At 37.6% G+C, this 22,457-nt stretch overlaps 1 non-coding gene across 1 annotated transcript; it reads right to left on the minus strand.

Moving 5' to 3' along the window:
• Positions 1 to 3,464: 3,464 nt before the first annotated feature.
• Trnan-auu (transfer RNA asparagine (anticodon AUU)) lies at positions 3,465 to 3,538 on the minus strand. Its single transcript has one exon. It is a non-coding gene; the product is annotated as a tRNA-Asn (tRNA).
• Between the last annotated feature and the right edge of the window lie 18,919 nt (positions 3,539 to 22,457).

Raw genomic sequence — 22,457 nt, forward strand, 5'->3', positions numbered from 1 at the left:
TTTTTTTCTTTTTTGATTTTCATTGTGTTCTTTATTATATTACTTTGGGGTTTTATAAAGGGGAACGAAAATTTTATTATTTTTGCGCTACGACGCATGGTTTAGTAGATACAGCCCTATAAAGATTTTTTTGTCTTTTTGGTTTTTTTTTTCAAATATAAATTAAGGGTTACCTAGAGGGGAACGAAAATTTTATTATTTTTGCGCTACGACGCATGCTTTAGCAGATACAGCCCTATAAAGATTTTGTTTTTTTTTTTGCGTTTATTTTAAATATAAATTAAGGGTTGCTTACGCGGGAAAGAAAATTTGATTATTTTTGCGCTCCGACTAAAACAAATTTCAGCTGTTTAGCCCGTTCGCATGAACACAGATGCCATGTTTACATTAAAATAAAAAAAAATACTCAATTTCGTATGAAATTCCTTTAAGCGAGGTTTAGACTAGCAATAACTTGCATGCAATTTTCATTACATTGCGGTATCTGATAAACATTTTGAATGCAGTTTACCTTAGTAGTCGGTAATGTAACGTAAATTGCATGCAAGTTCTTGCTAGTCTAAACCTCGCTTTACAGTTCTCTCGAGTTGCTCCGCCCGAAACGTGATACTTTGAAGGCTGTTTTGACGCACATGAGGACGATATTTCATTGCATGTCAAGAAAATTAAACGATTAAAAACGATTATCGTTCCAAAAACTTGTTATTTAACTGTACAGCGAATAAAATGAATTAACACCATGAATAAGCGGGCATCCCGCTCGTTTCTTCCTAGAACGTGCAGAATGTGGAATGAGTTGCCTCCTGAGGTATTTCCTTTGTGCTACGACATGGGATTCTTCAAGAAGCGGGTATTTAGGGTTCTCAAGGGTCGGCAATGCTTAAGTGGCTCCTGTGATGTTGCTTACGTCCATGGGCGACGATGACTGCTTCCCATCAGGCGGCTCGTCTGCTCGTTTGCTGAACATCACATAAAAAAAAAAAAAAAAAAAAAAATAATTTAAATAACTTATAGTGACGTCACAAAGTTTGTGACTCCCTCACAACATGTCACATTTTCTTGACCCCCTCCCCCCTAAACGTGTGATGTAATTAATTTTATTTCATTTATTCATTTATTTCAATCAACTTAGGATCATAATACATTACATTATAACATTACATAAAATTATTATATTACAGTTAAGATTAAAATTAAAATTAAATTAGACTAAAATTATATTAAACCCCTAAAATAATTAATTAATTATTTAATAAATTATTTATTATTTAATTATATTATATGATATATGAAAGATGAAAAAAAAATCATGAACACAGCCATGCACGCCATGTTTACATTAAAATAAAATAAAAATATTTCCCGGCCTAGGCCTTCGTCATAACTAATGAACTACCCATGTATCTACAATAGAGATACAGCTGGACATATTGTCGCTAATTTCATATGTACTATGCCCACACCCTATTCATACCCATAATTATCATAAATATATACTCACAATCACATCGTACATCCAAATTTGTACTTTTCTATCTTTAATTTTCTGCACTACAAAATTAACTTTGTATTAGCATACATTTATACAGGATAACAAACTTAATTTTGCGTGCGAGTAAGTGCCATACGTAACTTTCTAGATCGTCTGGCAGGTAGAAGGCCCAGACCAAATCGTCTGGCTTATTTTTTTTATGACTATTTAGATACTTAACTTTAACCTGTAAAAATTACAGATTGCCTCAAGAACCTTTTTTGAATTTTTTGAAAAAATATTTTGCACGCGTCTGGCAAGGTTAAAGACCCGGCCAAATCGTCTGGCATAATTTTTTATGACTATTTAGATATTCAATTTTCACTTGTAGAAATTACAGATTGCCTCAAGAACCTTTTTTGGGCACCAAAAAAAAAATTCTTTAAAAATTTATAGGTTGGTTTAGACCCGCTACCCTGCAGCCAGACTTGTAGTGCTGAGGTAGGGTAAGATAGGAGAAGCATCAGGCAAATTTTCAGCTTGCCTCAAGGACCTACTCCAAATTTCCACCAGCTCTCCGTCTATTATGGCAAAACCTCAAAATCGAGGCGGCCGCAGGTACTTGTAGAGACGCGACGAAATCGCGGAGTGAGACACGCCTGACTATAGTTGTGTTATTGGAATATAGTTGGGTGATTTTGGGATACTGTACTGGTTATTTAGACTGCGAGCTGGTTAACAGTTCCTTGATATTTTTCATTGAACTCTATTGCCTAGGCCATAAGGTCTAACACTATAAAAAGCAAGTGAGTCGAGATCTTGATAAGCGATGCTATCAGTACGAGCTTGCATGTGATTAGCAGTTATTTATTGTTTCTGTTATACAGGTGGATAACCTAAAGCATGCCTAGTGTTTTGTGCCTAATAACGTAAGAACAGTAGCAACAGAATAAATATTAAGTAGGTAAGTAAATAATTAATACAATTTATTGTACCACAAAAGAAAAATTCAATAACAGATTTACAATGTAAATAAAGGTAGCAACAGGCGGTCTTATCGCTGTAAGCGATCTCTTTCAGACAACCTGCTACTACTACTAGGTACTTAGGTAGGTACTTAGTTTATCAGGGTATTTGATTTCTGTAGCTACCATTTCGTGCTTTGACACCATGACAATTCCCCCGACAATTTTATTTATTTTTACCAACGAAACAAAACTATAACAGCGACAATAGTAACAATGGTGATTGATTAAGTAAATTTTCGTTCCTAAATATTCCCACAGTTCCTACCGTTAATCAATTCGTCAATTACCCTATATGTGGTGCTCTAAGTAACTTATCACGATCGTAAATGCATGGCATTGGGCTAGTTAACGTATGTGTGGGCGGCCGTTACGGTGATCGTATCGCTCGCTATCTCTCGAACAATCACTGACCGACTCGCATACAGGGTGGGAAGAAGACCTAATTAAGCTCAGTTTCTAATATGTAGGAAGGTAATATTATATTTAGATCAGAAACCTAAAACTACATTGTTCTTATCTATCGTAACTTTACAGTTACCCTAAACTTCACGATGTTATGCCAATTTACATACAGCGTGTTTTAAAATCGATTTTGACTAGTAGCGAAGAGTCCATGATGGGGTTACAAAAGTAATTGTTGTGTACTTAAGCTTAGAATTAATTTAATACTTGAAAAAACCGGCCAAGTGCGAGTCGGACTCGCGCACTAAGAGTTCCATACCATTACGCAAAAAACAGCATAAAAATCACGTTTGTTGTATGGGAGCCCCACTTAAATTATTTTGTTTTGTTTTTAGTATTGTTGTTAGAGCGGCAACAGAAAAACATCATCTGTGAAAGGTTTAACTGTCTAGCTATCACGGCTCATGAGATACAGCCTTGTGACAGACGGACAGACAGACAGAGAGGAGTTTTAGTAATTGGGTCCCGTTTTTACCCTTTGGGTACGGAACTCTAAAAATGTCTGTCTTGGGTGAGAACTTGAACTCACGGCCTCTGGATCAATACTCCAGCGCTCTGCCAACTGAGCCATTAAGACCTCATCTAAAGCCAGCTAATCTTTCCACCATATGGGTCTAGGGGACCCTAGCGACATCTACCGCAAGTGTTACACTTCTTAAACGGCTACTGGAGCTCCAAGTCATATTGGAAGTACACCAGTTACGATGTGCTACCAATACTAAATTAACATTGTTATAGTGTATTGATTATTGTTGTGTATTTGTACCTACTCACTCATCATACATTTATAAACTTGTCTTGTTTCATAGAACTCGTACATGTTGCCTAAAGCAAGGACTCTGAGCACGCAGAATATCGTACACCGATCCGCCTGTTCCTGTCTCTATTGCACGCGCATAATTATTATTGTATGTATGTATTGCACATAAACAGGTTTACATAAAACGGACAAAACAAAAATAGAAAATGTTATGTGCAAAGGCGAACTTATCCCTAAAAGAGATCTCTTCGCGCTAACCTTTGAGAAAATGCGAAAGAATATATTGCTCCCGCCGATAATGCCGACGGTCAATGCCACTGAGCGAGAAGCATTGACTACATTCTTCATGAATTCTTCAGTTAGAACTATTTCTATTAAATTTTATTCCTAATCATATTTCAAAGTCACCCTGTACACACCAAAACCACACCTTACTGCAAAAGATAAGGTCTAGTGATGGCTAGGTACGTGTTCGTTCGTACGGTTACGGTGCTTACGATATATTACGGTGCACTTACGGCTCATTTGAGGCTCCTACTTAACTGGGGAGAACTTGCAACGATTGGACTTCTATTTTCAGGGTTTAGAAATTAGGTCAAGACAATGGGTCATTTTGTATGATAACTTCCATACAATGGCAGGCACTCGTTTTAGTTACTCTTGGTTGTAATAGGTAATAGTAAAGTAAAAGTTATGTAGGTATATATTATTTTGTTTTATAAAATTAGTAACATAACAAAAAAAAAACTGCTAATTACATTGACATACTCGTATATCTTAAGACGGGCCCTACGGGTGTCTGTCTTCAGATATATGTCAATAGCTAATTACGTTTATGTAATCTCAACATTATATTACGGCTTTATGTTTTGGGGAAAGTGATGTAACTATTATTCAAATTATAATTGGGGATACTGTTAGAAATACAATAACAATGTAGAATTGAGTAAATTGTAACATTGTCAAGTGTATTCACACATATACATTATGTAAAACAATACAAATGTTGATCTAAAAACTTGAATGAAATTAAATCTCAATCAACGTCAAATGTGTACAAGCAGTCGATTAAACAGCAAACAAAGACAGCAGCACAAGTAACCACTGTAACCGACTAAAAATTACTTTATTGCAAATACATTCAGGACTATTTTACTCTGAGCGTGCGTGATACTTTGGTTGTTGACTGTACGCCCCGGTCTCGACCGAAAAACAAATACACAGATAACTAAATGGCAATCCAAAATCCCATTACTATTAAGTTACTGACTCACTAGAACCCGATAAATGGCGAATGGAAAATACTTATGTATTACCCTGTGTAGGGTAATCACAACCTCGAACAATGTTTGCCCGATTTATTAATATTTAAATTAATTAAATGAATTTTTATTTTATTTTTATTTATTAATTGCCAAAATTTGATTTACACATCCAACCTATCAGGCTAACATTAATTTGCTACAGGTTGCTTTTTTAAAACTCTAGCTAGAGTCTAGGCAATGGATGGGTTTAGAAAATAACGTAGTATCCGATCCAATAAAAATTTGACAAAGGAAACATCGTACAAATTTTTTTAAACTGCGATAGGTCCCCATTGCGTGTAATGACGTGTTGTTACTGTTGAGAGTTGAGAGAGAGCCCGTGTAGTATTCTACTGTTTGTTTGTGTTTGTTGTTGGTGTGTGTGTGTGTGTGTGTGTGTGTGTGTGTGTGTGTGTGTGTGTGTGTGTGTGTGTGTGTGTGTGTGTGTGTGTGTGTGTGTGTGTTTGTGAGAGAGAGATTGTTTATTGTTGCTAATTGATAATAAAAAAAGTTGTTAGTCTGCTTTTAAGATTGTGATTTGTGTGGTAAGTCTGATGTGTTATGTAACTTAGATATAAATAGTTGTAAATATGAAATACTGTGATTGTCATGTAAAACTATGTTTTAAGTATAAAGGAATAAATGAATGAATGAACTTTTACTGAGGTGTGTAATAAAGAGTATTGTGTTGTATAGTTAATATTAAATGGCACAGTCGGTAAGATCCGAATTGTTTGCAACAATTGTTCAAGACAACGATAATTTAACAAGAATATTACGTCCTGATTGTATGGAATTATGGAAACACCATAAACAATCGGAATTGAAAAACAAAGATTAGGTACTACACGTTGGAATTGCTTATCTCATAGATTTAAGCCGCATTTATTTTATTTTATTTGTAATATCATCTACCTGGTTTTACCTCACAATAACCAAACTGAAGCATCCTTCGAACAAATCCAATCAGCAAGCAAATTCCGCACCTGCAAGAAACAATTACAAATAATCTCGTTCTATCCCTGTCTAGCTCGTAAGAGGCTCTCGGTCGTCCTTGTCTAGCTGGGAGGTAGGGGGCGACCGCGTCGGCGATTGTTTGATTTCCGAGGAATAGCTGTCGTAAAGTTGTTACTAGTGTGGGACACAGTCGATACATCAGCAATAACGATGGTTGTGCTTTTGTCGACTTTTATATGATATAGGAGGCAAAAGAGCAGACGAATTTGCCTTATGGTAAGCAACCACAAAGACCAGAGGGGTTGCAAATGCGTACCCGGCATTTAAGGTGGGAGTACGCTCTTTTCTTGAAGGTTAGAAGGTCGTATCGCTCCGAAAATACCGCGGCGGATAATTAATTCTACAGTTTAGTTCTGTTCTGCGTGCACTGACATAGTGACAGACGATAAAGAAGCGGATATCTAATTTTGAGGTGATTTGACCAGTGTTGCCAGCTCAAACTTTTGTAAGTAAAATTGGGATGTGATGTAATTTGTAATACAAATGTTTTTATGGATAGATTCAGGTTAAAATACCACCAACATTGTACACTATCAAGAGTGTTCCATTTGGACAATTTTGGCGTGTCGAGAACGTAGTCTATACATTTGCAATGTTCGCATAGCCTTCATGATGGCTGACCTAGAAAAGATGGTCCTAGAAGACGATTACCATGAAAGTATGCTATGCTACGATATTTTCATTGGACCTAAAAAAAAAACTAATTTATATCCGTGTCTATCGATATCGACATGTACATCGAAAGTAGCAGCACTAGCCCCGGACTATTGTTCCATTTCCGTCGCGGATTTGTATTCGGCACGCGTTACCGTAATCGTTGCTCCCATACATTCATATCCTACATTCAATTTTTTATTGCCATTTACATTTTTTAAAGTAGCACGGTGGCACGGCATAAATTATTTATCCTCTAGCGTCCCACGGTCCTGAAACTAGTACAAATAATTATCAAGCTTTTGTTTTGCTTCGTTCGATTTTAAATCGAAACTTTAATTCTATGTTCTAATACTATTGATTCAATGACAATTTTTCTTGCACGGTTGACCGTTAGATCTTAAAATCACGATAAATCGATATCCTCCCTTTCTAAATTTAAGTTGAAAACAAGAACGGGAAAACACTTGTTAGAGAGTTAAAGTTATACTTTGAAGTTAGCAGTAAATCTATATTTTAAACGGCTACAAAGTAAATATACTCCAACTTAGTTTGTCAAAGAGCTAACTGGCCGTATTCTATGTCCCCTCTCCCCCACTACTCATGAACTCTATATCTAGCACATAAGGTTTATTCTCGAATGACATAACCGCAAAGTTAAAGTTGCAGTTCTTGTACAGTTTTAGTTTGGGATGCCTGAGAAAACTTTAAGGGAGTTTAAAGTGATTAGGAGTTGCTTTTTACACAGGTTCTTATTAGTTACAGATTATTTAATTTAAGATAGAGAGAACAAGGGAAGCGCTGGTGGCCTAGCGGTAAGAGCGTGCGACTTTCAATCCGGAGGTCGCGAGTTCAAACCCCGGCTCGTACCAATGAGTTTTTCGGAACTTATGTACGAAATATCATTTGATATTTACCAGTCGCTTTTCGGTGAAGGAAAACATCATGAGGAAACCGGACTGATCCTAACAAGGCCTAGTTTCTCCCCCTCTGGGTTGAAAGGTCAGATGGCAGTCGCTTTCGTAAAAACTAGTGCCTACGTCGATTCATAGGATTAGTTGTCAAGCGGACCCCAGGCTCCCAGGAGCCGTGGTAAAATGCCGGGATAACGCGAGGAAGAAGGAAGAGAGAAGAAGGCAGGTTTTACAACTGATCAACGTCAAATATGGTGAACACTGCTGTTTTTAACCACCGATGCAAAAAGAGGGGTGTCATATGTTTGACGCTAATGTCTGTCTGTTTGTCTGTCGTCGTATCGTAGCTCTTCAACGGATGGGCCTGTTTTAATGCATTTCTTTGTACGCGAAAGCGAGTTTTTTTGCGGTGGTTCTGGTGGTGGTGGTGGTTTCAGAGAAATAGATCCAGCAGTTTGAAGAGTATCAGCCCTTTTCCAAAAGGCCTAGGTATTTGGCATAAAATGGATTGTGATGGCCTAGCGTAGGGGTTTTATAAAATTTAAAACTAGCATAAGAGCTCGTTTCCACTATGTCGGATGTCGGAACGATTTTTAATCGGGAGTCGTAGCGGCACGAACGACAACGATTTTGTGTTGGATCCGACATAAAATATCGTGTGTTTTGTCAGCCCTCCGTCCGGAAAAAAATCGTGTCGGCGGCGCTGTTCACATGATGTCGGATGTCGGACCGACCCCGCCCGCGCCGCACCCCCTGTGCCTCCCGCGCGTCAAATGAGAACCTCAAATGGCACCAGCTGCGGTCGTGGCCGACAGCCGACTAGTGTGAACAGAGGCACTGACACCCGATTAAAAATCGTCCCGACAGCCGACTAGTGTGAACAGAGGCACCGACACCCGATTAAAAATCGTCCCGACAGCCGACTAGTGTGAGCAAAGGCTCCGACACCCGATTAAAAGTCGTCCCGACATCCGACATAGTGGGAACGAGCTCTAAAGGGCTGTGAAATAAGTGTAACTTAACGAACTACGATGACGTTGACATACAGTTTGGTAAAATAGGCCCTGAACCCACTAGGTATTTAGATTGATGTGGAAAGTTGATAATGTCATTAGGTACAACGCTGTATTTACACTGTACAGTATCCCAGACACCTTTACAGTAATAATAAAATATAAGAAAATTAACATCGACAATTAACGCATTTACGTGGAGTATGCCCTAGTCAACCTAGTGTTGTAGTGTTATAAATGCCTGCAATACGGGCATATTTTTATTTTTTTATGAATACCGTTTTCTACATGTGTAAAAAATTGCCTCGTTTTTATTAATAAACATGCAGAAACTTTTCTCAGAGACTATAGTTAGGTACATGAAGCCGTTCATACGGACAAACGCGAATAGAACCCTTATCTCCCCCCTCCCCCCACCGTACAACTAGTACAAGCAGAACTTGTTGCCGACGCCACTATTTTTACTTATTAGCTTGTGCAACTTTGTAGAGCTTTGTGCAGTTAAAGTATGTGTGACAGTAGTTTGTGTTAAGAATAAACGCTGGCCTAATACCTAACATGGTTGAAAATAAACTGAAAATAATATTATTATTTTCAGTTTATAGTTTAAATAGTAGTGTGTCTACTTGAAAAAACACAAATTAAAATATTTTCATATAAAATAATTTAATTTGTTCTTAGAGTAGCTAACAAAGTATTAGGTTAAATACATTTTATTATCTTTCTTTTCAGAAAAAAACAAGTGATTAAAAACATGGAGGAAGGCCGGCGAAGGAGGCAGACAACTAGGGCTTTTACCGCTAAAAAGTGATCTAGGTAAGTCGATATCATATTATCCTAATTTTAAGAGTCCCCGGCAAGCAGGGCCGAATTTCACCTTCCCATACAAACGGAGTTTCGTTCTTATTTAAAAACTACGTGTTGGATTGTAATGAAACTTTGCTCATACAATGACATTAAATTCGCTGTCTTTTTTAAACTATGGTATCTGAAGCTACATAAACTAATTACAGGACTAGACGACATACCTTATCCTATTGTAAGTATAAAGTTTCAGAGCAATTTAGCTAGTCGTTTTAAAATGAGAGCGTAACTACTTTTGTATGGAGAACCGAGCGTGCTGGGGACTCTTAAGCCAATATCGTTAGCATCGTTAGCCTACATAGATTCGAACGATTCAGCCGTAGTGCGCGAATAGAATCCTTTTCTCAGAAAATACAATTGATTAAAGATAGGAGGCAGACGACAGGCGATAGCTAGAAAGATATCTCTTCCAGACAACCATGAAATGTAATTTATTTTCATTGCTAGAGTTAAAATACTGTCAGTAACTGAACTGTAACAGCCCTCTAGTGCCCGAGATAGCATTCTGCATTCTGCATTCAGCTAAATATACAAGCGGGAACATTGAATCAATTATTATACACGAGTTTTCCTCTTCAATTACGTCGGTTTCAGTTTATTTGCGGATTTATATGCTTTGGCATTCCATTCGATAGTAAAAGTGAAATCTGTATTAGGCCTACTTGCACTATCCCACTAACTCGGGGTTAAGCGGTTAAACCGTTAACCCAGTGTCAATTTGTACTGGTAACCATGGTAACTCCAGGTTTAACTGATTAACCCCGGGTTAGTGGGATATTGCAAGGGGCGCTTAAAAATATTGTAATAGATTTTGTCTAAAGGTGACGTTCGGATGTCAACTGTTGCAGTGTCGTACCTAGTACCTTAACGAACTTGTTTTTTTAAGAGTTATTTACCTAAGTAGATTTACATAGATGAATTGAAACACTAGAATATCATCAACCAATAGGTAATTATCGAATTATCTCATTAAACCCACAAAATGCTCCAAATCAATTAATTACCAAGAATATCAGTCAGATAAAGATACATATACTTTATGTGAACATTATCCCGGAAGCCAAATACCCTTAAAACAATAGGGCTGATAATTATGTCCTACCGGAAGCCGGCGACGCATCCGGCCTTGGATTGTCGTTCCGATCGTTGATCGAGACATTTTTTGGAAGTTTTTTTTATATTACGTCGGTGGCAAACAAGCATACGGACCGCCTGATGATAGGCAGTCTCCGTAGCCTATAGACGCCTGCAATTCCAGAGGTGTTACATGCGCGTTGTCGACCTTAACACTACCGTATGCTCGCTTGCCACCGACGTAGTATAAAAAAAGAATGAAGTGGCAGCGGGCGCATTGCAAGTATAAATAAAGGCCACTGAAGCAGAGAGAGTGTGTGATCTAATTTTACATATGTATGTAGAATAGAATAGAATTGTTTATTGCGAACCATGGTACATTAATACAGTTGTTACATGTAAAGATAACCATGAATGTTTACCACACTTAATGCAAATAAATATATTAATTTTAATTTAATTTAATTTATAGGTTCTTAAGTGAAGATAAGACGTAGTAATAGAAACCGGAAATGTAAGAACTTATGATTTAGTTAACATTTTGCTAAAATCGCAGGGAACCGAAGGTGAACGCAGTTCACAAGTGAAGACCCTTGGAAAACTTCTTTTGGCAGGTAGGAAGTCGATTGGTGAAAATTTGAAGCTTGTTAGTCTTAGTGTTGGACAAATAAAGCAAAAGCAAGATTCCGACACTGGTTTTGTTGCAATTGCAAATTTAATGTGTATAAACAATATTAAACTTTACGAATTTGACGACATGCCATTGGGTTTAACAAACGCACCAGGATACACGACATGGTTACCACGTACCCCGCTCGTGTAAATTTGCCAGGTTAAAGCTTCAGTGGATGGGTTGACACACTAATGTGCCAGGTAGGCAGCCAACAGAGAAGAATGGCGGCGTATTATGAAGTTCGTCACCATCCGATGATGGCCACGACCACTCTGTCAAGAGTTAAACGACTAATAATAAGAAGAAGAGAGGTTAAATTCGACTTGTAGAGAAGTTAACTCGCCCGAATTCGTCAACTGTTGAGAATACTCGCGCTCCGGCCGGTTCCGGCCGTCCGACCTTTTCACCGACCAATTCGTCTATTGGTTTTTAATACACCGCTTCCAACTGCCTAATTTTGTTATGCTCGTTACTTGAATGTGATAAGAGATAGAAAAAAATGTTGTAAAAATTGATTTACTATTTAGTTCGTGTGCATTTATTGCATTTATATTTTTGCCTACGCTTACGACTTCGTCTGCGTAAGTGCGTAGAAGCCGTTAAAACACTTTTAACCTCAATTTTAACACCATTCACTAACCCGGGGCTATCCGGTTAAACCTGGAGTCACCATCGCTACCAGTACAATTCGACACTGGGTTAACGGTTTAACGGGTTAACCCCGGGCTAGTGGGATGGTGCAAGTGGCACTTAGGGTTTGAGCTTAAAATAAATGTTTATGTAGCTTTACAACATCTTGATTGTTTTGAGAATTTCATATTTCATATATCTTGATTGCGTCCATGTTCATTTTACATAGGATGGTATTGAAACATTAGAATAAAACAACAATTTTGTTTTTGATGAACCAAAGAAGACTGTAGCTTTTACAGATAGTAACACTGTTATTAATACTGTGTATTTCTACCGTTAGATATGTGACTGTCGTATTCTATGGATAATTGTTAGTAAGTGACATCTATATCAGTTTACTATTTTAGTTATTTATTTTAAGATTAGTTTTATTTATTTTTAGTTTTGGTTTTTTAAGTTTTATAAGTTAGTAGTTTTATTTATTAAATTATTATTAGGCATTTGACATGTATTAAATTATATTAAAACTATTAAAAAAATGTGTGGTTTACTATTGTGACAAGTAATAAATCGGAAGCTCAACGCCACGTACATGAGTATTGGATCTACTGGATAAGACATGGGGGGTGGGGTGAGGGAAGTGAGTAGCGAGAGGGAAGGGAAGTGAGTAGGAGTAGCGAGAAAGCGTTATTATTGTATGTCCTTGTCAGTCTCATTTTCATTTCTGCTGACTTGTAACGACGTCAAAACGATAAGTGTATTGTTGTTGCCCACCGGTTGCCCTAGTGGATAACAATGATCCCAACCAAATTACGTAAGTAGGTTGTATTTGGTTAGAATGTTAAAACGTGTCTTTAATTTCGTCGCATTGCGTAGGTATATGCTCTGTCTGTAGAAAACCCTTTATCTATGGCCACGTATTAAAATCGTCAAACGCATGTGTACATTGTGTACACACGGCGGCCGCATCGCTCGGTTGTTTGTGTCGGAAGACAAAGACTAATTACTGCGTGTTTGTTTAGGGCTGTTTTGTTATTGTTGCTATATATACAAAAAAGTAACCAGGAGGAAAAAGTAGCCTTCTAAGAGGCAAAGCAATTTTTTAAAGGTATGGGGGAAATTTTGGGCACCAACGGCGAAGTGAGGGTTCCCTACGGTATCTATATAGTTTTGCTCCCTAATTTTCAATGAATTGGAACTTTGATAAGTTGTCTCTGTGTTTTACTTTGATTTTTCTGTAGCCATATGTTATAAGGCTCCCATAAAATATTAGACATGGGATAGAAGTTGAATTGTTCCCATACAAACGTGAACCACCCTAATGATAGGGTTCAAATATTAACCATATTTATAATGCTGACTTGCTACTTAACTGAACCACATTATACTCGCTACATAAAACTTACTTTACAATTTGTACAAGGGCTTTCATAATATTGATATTAATATCGATATCGATAGTCGCGACAACACTGGCCAGCGTTGCAAATATTTGCGCGCGTTTATGCCAAACAGTGATTGTATCGGAAGGAATTTATTATGACTGCAATGCACTCAACATACATTCATTTTATATTTAACCTATTGGTTACATTTTAAACATATTCTCTCACCCAGGAAAAAGAAAATATGAAATAAATGTGGTAATTTTACACTAATCGACATAAACGACTAATGTCTCTCAACGACATCCTGAGGAGAGCGCTCGTCAGCGCCAACGTCCCTGCGACTCTGGAGCCCCAGATCGCAAGGGATGACGGCAAGCGCCCCGACGGGATGTCGTTGATCCCCTGGCGGATGGGCCGCGCGCTGGTGTGGGACGCCACCTGCGCAGATACGTTGGCGGCGTCCTACATTTCAGCTACCAGCAAACAGGCCGGGGCGGCGGCTGACGTCCGAGAACGCTTCAAGGCGAATAAATATAGTTGTCTCGGCGCACACTACGAGTTTGTAGCTTTTGGCGTCGAGACACTAGGCCCTTGGGGTAAGGGGGCACGGGGGCTCCACAAAGCGCTTAGCAAACGCCTGAGGGAGGCCACAGGTTACCCTCGCGCGGGCGGCTTTCTCGCGCAAAGATTGGCCATAGCAATCCAGCGCGGGAATGCCGCCTGCGTGATGGGCACCTTGCCTAGGGGGCAAAATTTAGAAAATCATTTTATGTAAGTATTTTTGAGTTTATTTTTACTTTAGTATAATTTAGTATTATTATTTAGTTTGTAATTTGTTTATTGTTTAAGTATCTTTTAGTTTTTTATTCTTACTATATGTATATTCAGTGATGATATTTGGAAGTTTAGGATAATGAGGACATATTACGACGACTAATTGACTAATCGGCATATATAGTAATTATAATAAATAAATAAATAGCTTTATGAGTTTTTTTAAGCTGCTACACCTTTTCTGCGTTCATGTTTACATATTACAATGTGAGCTATGTGTCATTCAGCTACTTACACGATGAAATTATCAAATTCTATGATCTGGCCACGACATACATATACCTATAATAGAATAATAGATAGAATGCCGTTACCAGGATTCGAACCAGGAACCTCCAGCTTCGTGGGCAGGGTCACTACCGACGTACCGACTAAGGTAGGAGGCTGTTAATAAACATTACTTCTAAAAACTAAAAAAAAAATACTACTTCTGATACAAAAAATACATCGTCACAACTTATAAGACAGGAAACAAATAAGACAAAGAAAATAATTCAAAAGGTTTGTAGGAACGCAAATTTTATCGATAAGAATTTTTTATCGACAAGTAATTTTATCATTTATACCGTCCGTCCCTATAATTAGGAATGCAGCATATCGAGGCTAGTGCAGCGAATGAAGACAAACCGCAGTGTTTCGCCTGGTATACATTGTTCACAAAGGATTTCATTTAAACTCAATTTCTAGTATTACTTGATCCCCGAAAATCGTATGAACATTCGGATTTAGACTACACCAGCAGCAGTATCGCAGTGTGACATTACTGCCGACTGTATTGGTTATGGATGGTATAGAAAGGATGCCAATCTCGTATGGCAGAATTGTTGCAAAAGTGACCGCTTTCAGCTTTAAATAATAGTTCCTAATCTCTCCGGTGGCGCTAGTTAGACTCTGGGACATGAGTATAACATGAACCAACAAATAACCCGACCAAATTACGTAGGTTGTTTTTGGTAGTATTTCGGTGTATGGTGGCGCCGCCTAATTACTGTTTTTTGATGGACGCTTTTCATACATAGAGATTTGGCTCCTTTATATAGTCTCCATGGTATTGGTGCCATAAATGTCAAAAATGTTTTTTTTTTTTTATATGTATTTCTTTAGCTCCAAGTATACTGTTTTGCATGGTAGGTTTTAAATAATTGTACTGTATAACATTAGTGTACAGTTTTTGTTACTAACACTTCTATGGGTCATGCCTGATATAAATGATTATTTAATTTAATTTATACTATAATTTTTAAATAATATTTATTTATTTAACTAAAATAAATTACAGAAAGAATTAAGAAAAAACTAAAAGATACTTAAACAATAAACAAATTACAAACTAAATAATAATACTAAATAATACTAAAGTAAACATAAACTTAAAAATACTTACATAAAAGGCCCTTCTAAATTTTGCCCCCTAGGCAAGGTGCCCATCACGCAGGCGGCATTCCCGCGCTGGATTGCTATAGCCAATCTTTGCGCGAGAAAGCCGCCCGCGCGAGGATCACCTGTGGCCTCCCTCAGGCGTTTGCTAAGCGCTTTGTGGAGCCCCCGTGCCCCCTTACCCCAAGGGCCTAGTGTCTCGATACTATAATTGTACATACAAGCTATCTCTGTTAAAAAAAATCCTTTAACCCGCATACATATCAATGTGGCTCAGTGAGACTGAAACTTAGCGCTGCGCAGTCAATTTGTAATGAAATGGCTCACGCTGCATATGCTGAGCCTGTTCCTTTTGCCACGCATGCAATTTTTTTTATTTTAATGTTATATTTTGTAAACGAACAGATTTTAATTGTGTGTGGCAATAAATGGTTTCTTATTATTGTCTTCGGTTACCGCGATAGTTACTCATGAATTAAAACTATGAAAACGGATTATATCGCGTATATTGAATTTATAATACATCCCGACGTTTCGAACTCTTTACAGCGTTCGTGGTCAACGGGTGACTGAGGAAAAATTACAAAATGCAAAAATACCCACATACTAAAATAATGAACAATCATAGACTACAAACTTTAAGGCTGGTTGTACATGCAAAATCGGTTCATAAGGCTAGTTATACACTATAATTATTTTTCAAGTAAAGATATAAAGCTGTAAAGAGTTCGAAACGTCGGGATGTATTATAAATTCAATATACGCGATATAATCCGTTTTCATAGTTTTAATTCATGGTTTCTTATTCTTATTCTTATTCTAGAAATCCGAGCAGCAACATGCATATTGACATTTGCGGCAGCAATGCATTCGGCAGAATTGTCGCGCTGCAATACTGCTGCAAATTACCTTTTTGACGTTTCCTGCAGCAATGTAATCGGCTGCATTACTGTTGATTCGCCGCCGGGTTATTGTCACGATTATGACGTTTGTTCCGTCAATCATTCTATAAAGGAAATTGACAGATACAGCGGTTCCAACAAGTACGCCGCAGCAGTAACGCAGCTGACATACAAGGCGTTTACTTCTTCGTCTACTTTAGCCTAGAGATCACATGTAAATTGGTTTACCTCTAGTATATTTGGTAAGTGTTACACAATAGTTCTGCTTGTGGGCTACCGTCTCAATAAGCAGGAGTATGCGGCTGAATATGCTGGAAACAGTTTATGCAATAAAACAATGAATAATGCACGTAGAACTGAGATTAACGTACAAACGTGTTGTCGAAATGAATTGTTGTTAACACAAATAGACTTTCAGACCATATAATTTCTCTATTTTGAATGCAGATTGCCGATGCCGCCTCCTCCGCTCTCTTCATTATAAGGAATTAGGTATATTTAGACAGGTGTTTGTTAAAGTATAACAGTTTTTATGAAGCCTGCCAATGTAGCATGGTAGGTAATGTTGATAAAGTTTGAGTACGCGGGTAGATAAAGTACCGTAAGCCGGATTATTTGATAAAAGAGTTCCCCTTATCTGGCGCAGTCAGTTGGACGACCCCTGGCTAACTTAATTTGTTTTTAGCGTTCCGGACCTCGAAAGGAAAAGACGGAACCCTTATAGGATCACTTTGCTGTCCGTCCATCCGTCTGTCCGTCTGTCCTTCTGTCCGTTTGCCCGTCCGTCCGTCCGTCTGTCTGTCAAGACCCTTTATCTTGGGAACGCGTGGAGGTATCGCGTTGGAATTTAAACCATATACTCAGGTGTACGGTCCCTTGAAGCTGAAAAAATCAAACCAAAATTATAATGTAAAAAAAGATACGACCGTTTATGCTCGATTTTGCAGTGCGTCGGGGATGTTTGCCGAAGCTCGCGTGGACGGCTTCCAAGCCATAATGCGCAAGAGAATGGCCTCCCTGATGCGCCGTGTTAGGGACAGCCCCAGCAGCCTTCTGAATACTGTTTTGGACAGGTTAGATTGTCCAATAGTAAAAAAATGGAATGCCATGCACATGGACAACAGGAGTGCTGTTGGGCTAAGTTAGTTATTTAAGTAGTAGTTTTAGTTTAATTTAAGTTATTGTAATAATATGCATATATATGTTAGTCTGTAAGGTATTCGTAATATGGGCCTTGTTGCCTGATTAAAATTATTAAATAAAAAAATAAAATAAAAATATGCCGCAAAAAACGTATATTTCGACACTCTCAAGGGAATCAGAATTAACAGGGTATTTCCCGTTGACCTAGAACTATGAAATTTGGGAAGTAATATCGTCTTACACTACAAATTCAGGGGAAAATCCGACAACTGTCAAGTTAAAAATACAAATAAAATAAGAAATTAGTGAAATTTGTACGGTACCTCAGTGGGCGAGACCGACACGCACCTGGCCGTTTTATTTTTTATTTTTAACGCCTTCCTAACCTAGTCGGTAGTGGCCCTGCCTACGAAGGTCTCAGGTTCAAATCCCAGCAAGAAGAACAATTTTTTTTATACCACGTCGGTGGCAATCAAGCATACGGCCCGCCTGATGGTAAGCAGTTACCGTAGCCTATGGACGCTTGCAACACCGGAGATATTACACGCGCGTTGCCGACCCTTTAAAAACATGTACACTCCTTTTTTGAAGTACCCCATACAATTTCATCATCAATGTTTTCTGGCTGGATTTCGATAATCCTCAGTGTAAACCCATAATTGTACACGAACCGAACAAAGCCAGATACATAACAAACGACTCGGTAAGACGGTCCGTCCACTCTAATTGCAATCCCCTTAATTGCACCTCCCCCCCCCGCCTGCAGAGGGGGAGGGGACACGTGCTCTCAGGTAAGTACGTTCTGGAATTCAGTTTGTTATTCCGATTTAATATAAACCTGTACTGTATTGTATCATAGTGGAGGACGATACGAAAGGTGTATGTATGTATGTAAACACTTTATTGTACATAAGACAGATTACAAACACAATAAAAGAACATAAATATATACAATGTACAAAGGCGGACTTATCCCTATAAGGGATCTCTTCCAGTCAACCTTTGAGCAATTGAGAATGAAACAATAAACAGATCAAGATAGACAAACGAACACTATGAACAGAAAGTAAATTATGGTTCAATTATTACAAACGTAAATAATTAAAACCTGTAATCTAGAATATAAAATAAACATATATATACAATACATATCCATATAAACACAAATATATACCCATAAATATATATATATTATCACAACTAAATAAATAATCTTAGTACTCAACTAAGTACAACACAAGTCATCAGAAAGCCACAACTGTATTATGGATGGCTGTATACACGCGCGATTGAAAGACGGACACTGGCATTACTCGTATCACGTGATCATGTAGACAATTACGATTATCATTTACATTTTTGATATAGGGAGCGTGCCTAAACTGTAGGGGGAAGCAAAGTGAAAATATCAAGTTTATGCTTCCAACGTAGCCCACAAGATGGCACAATCTACAATGCACAAGAAAACGTACGTTAACTGTAGACACCGTCTCCGTCTTGTTTGGCGTGAAGTGTCAATGTATAGTTTATGTTTCCGATTCAGGCCACAAGATGGCAGACTCTAAAACGCGCACGGTCCCTATTGTACTAATTTAACAATTTTCGAAAGATGTCATTGGGTATCACACGCGCACTAATAAAAGCAAGTGAGATGTCTGATGACACGGCTCTGACTGCATTTCGCACACACCAATCAGGATGACCGATTGGCAAAGTTGTATCAAAACAACATCAAAACCTTATCAAATTGTTAAATCAGATCGGCCCAATAGAAAAGAGAACAGAAAATAGTAGCGCGGCGATTGTCAACAAAAAGGCAGCTTAATCGTATATATGGCGTTACTGCTATATCAATGCAATGTTATATCGCTCTTTTCAACGAATCAATCAATCAATTTATTTTGATTTCTTTTAGATAATTTTGTCTCTTTATCCTGCAAACGTTCGGATCTTTACGATATGATACGATCATAACTGATAAAAAATATTTTTACATGTCATTATGTCTTAATACTAGGTACAAAAATATTTATACAAATATATAGTTTATTTGTTTAGTACAAACATATTTATAGTCTTTATTATCTACTACTTTTTTTCTTCAGTATATTTACATTTGTTGTCGATATTCTGTTATTAATTACATTGGAGTGGAATTTTAATCATTACACCTTATGACTGACTATGCAAAATTGAACCAGGAAATATTTTAAGATTAATGAATAATCCGATAGGTGCTGAAATATTTCAGAGCACTTTAAAATAATTAAGCTTTAAAAATAACCCGAGAGCCATTTTTAATAACGAAAGACGATATTACACTTCAATTTAAATTTCTGAAAGCTCTTTAGTCTAAAATATAACCCCATTAAAATAACGTTATTAAAACGCTCAATTTGTATAAAATTCCTTTATCGATAAATGTCGCAACACTTTCGATTAGTGTTGCGCTTGATGGAATATATTAACGACAAATTGAATTAACCAAAGGTTGGTGAAGACAAAGACGAGTTAATTTTAGTCAGTGCTAGTCTTACGTTGTTGTCATTGTCATATTGTATCTCTTTTTATATTAGTTTGTGTAAACTGTGTAATTTATTTTTCGCCATATTTTATGTTTCTTTCCTTTATTTTGCTTTCTTTTTGTCTGTTACCTTCCGTGATTCTCACTTGATGGTCTCATCGGAAGATCAGCGCTGGAAGTCGCCAGCAGCATGCTGAGATGGGGCCATTTCGTGACACTTTATTTTCACTATGTTCTTTTAATATATGTCTATTGTCTGTGTGTTTACGAATAAAAACTATTTTATTCTATTATACTGTAGGCATGGAAATAATTTACTTTAGCAATGAAAGAGCTCACCATACTTTTTATATCCTATTAAAATAACGGTTTGATTGCCCAGTTTGATCTGATTTTGTAATAAAATGAGTTAAGTTGGGCAGATTGAGAAGTAGATTCAAATCGAAAGCACAAAACTTTAGCTCCGGTAGATCAGTTGGTTATGAGCAATTGAAACGGTGTTCCAAAAGGTCGTAAGTTTGAGTCTCGCCCGAAGCGGCGAATTTTTCCTTTAATATAATAATCTGTATAGGTACATTTTTATAAAGAACTTCATACCGTTATCTGTTGGAAATAGATAATAAATTTCACAGCGGGATAGATACAATCTCTGTTGCAATAATGAGATGGCAAGTCTTAAACGTTAATTTGTCACTGGCATTAGAATGGTGTATTAAAATAGTAACAAGTTTACCCTCCATCGATAGGGACGGACGATCGATTAGTGATGTGATTCGATTAATGAGATGACAGGATTGACTTTGATTGTCACAGCTTTTTGATTTTTGGGGCCATGAAATTCATGAGCGGCCAACTAATGTTGTGAATATTAGGAAGAAAGGTGAACTACTGTTTGACTAGTTACGTTTAATTAGTAAACGTAAAGTTTAATTAGTTACAGTAGTGGATATTGGACTACCTGTTTTGCATCGCGACTGTATCGTGACTTTTTTCTGCTGCCTCCCTAAAGGATGACTCACGCTAATCTGACGCTAATAAGTATGTTTTTTTTTATGTAATAGGAGGAAACGAGCAGACGAGCCGCCTGACGGGAAGCAGTCATCGCCGCCCATGGACATAAGCAACACCAGAGGAGCCACTTATGCGTTACCCACCTTTGAGAACCCTAAATACCTGCTTCTTGAAGAACCCCATGTCATAGCGCAAGGGAAACACCTCAAATTTAATTAATAATTAATTAATTAATTTTATTAATTTAATTTGGTTTTGTTATTGCCTAGTCATATACCTACATACAGAAAGACAGCTAGCTGTACGTTTTTACGTTAGTTACTTCCAATTCATAGACAGTTAAGTTCATTCGAGAACGGTCGCATAATCGCTGGTTTCGTGGCCACACAATCTCGTCTCTCAGCGAAGCAGATTTGCACGCGAAATTAAAGATTTTCTAACGAACCGCTTTTACATCCCGCGGGATAACACAGTTTGTATAGTTAGGTACCGTTCGGATTCAGACTACCCAGTACAGCAATATTGCAGCGCGACATTACTGCCGACTGCGTTATTGCCACAAAAGTCAAAACTCCAGGCAGCAACATCGATTTTGACATTTGTGACAGCAATGACTAGCAGTGATGTCGCGCTGCAATATTGCAGCAGTGATGTCACGCTACAATATTGCAGCAGTAATGCTGCCGACTGTGTTACTCTAGGAAACGTCAAATTTAATATTACTGTTTCGGCTCGTTTCATAAATGTTCGTATTTTAATGCCCTTATTTATTTAAAATTTAAATTAGGCAACAAGGCCCATATTACAAATACCTTACAGACTAACATACATATATGTATTATATAAACTTAAAACTAATGCAGCAGTCACACAAATTACTATAATATTCATACGAAAATTGTATAATTTAGTATGTACATGAAATACCTGAATCAATAAAGTAAGTATGTACATTACTTACACCCTACTTAGAGAAATTAGGAAGGAAATTTTCGTAGCAAAGAGAGAGAACGTATGTAGCTTTTATACAAATACATTTGCTGCACTATCTGCGGGTGAGGCGGAAGGCATTACGTGAGCAAATACGAGGACAGGGGTAAGGCTGTGGCTCGTCATGAGCGGAGTCGGGAGCGAATTGTTAACGCAGCAACATATTTGTTGTACACAGTATTTAGAGAGAGGCACCGAAGGGATAAATACCGTAAAAAAATCCCTAATCGGGTCGGGTGTAAAAAAATAATTCCTATATTGAAGATACTTAGAATTACAGCACTATGTGAGGAAATAAAAGGACTCGGCGATGAGGCTGTAGTAGCGGAAAGCGGAAGCGGATTGCAGAGCAGGTCGCTTATGTAGATTGAGAGGGAATAGCTTATTATTGAAGCCATTAACAGTGATCGTGGGGAAATGT

This window comes from Cydia strobilella, chromosome 23 (assembly GCF_947568885.1).
Source record: "Cydia strobilella chromosome 23, ilCydStro3.1, whole genome shotgun sequence".
NCBI classification, from domain to species: domain Eukaryota; kingdom Metazoa; phylum Arthropoda; class Insecta; order Lepidoptera; family Tortricidae; genus Cydia; species Cydia strobilella.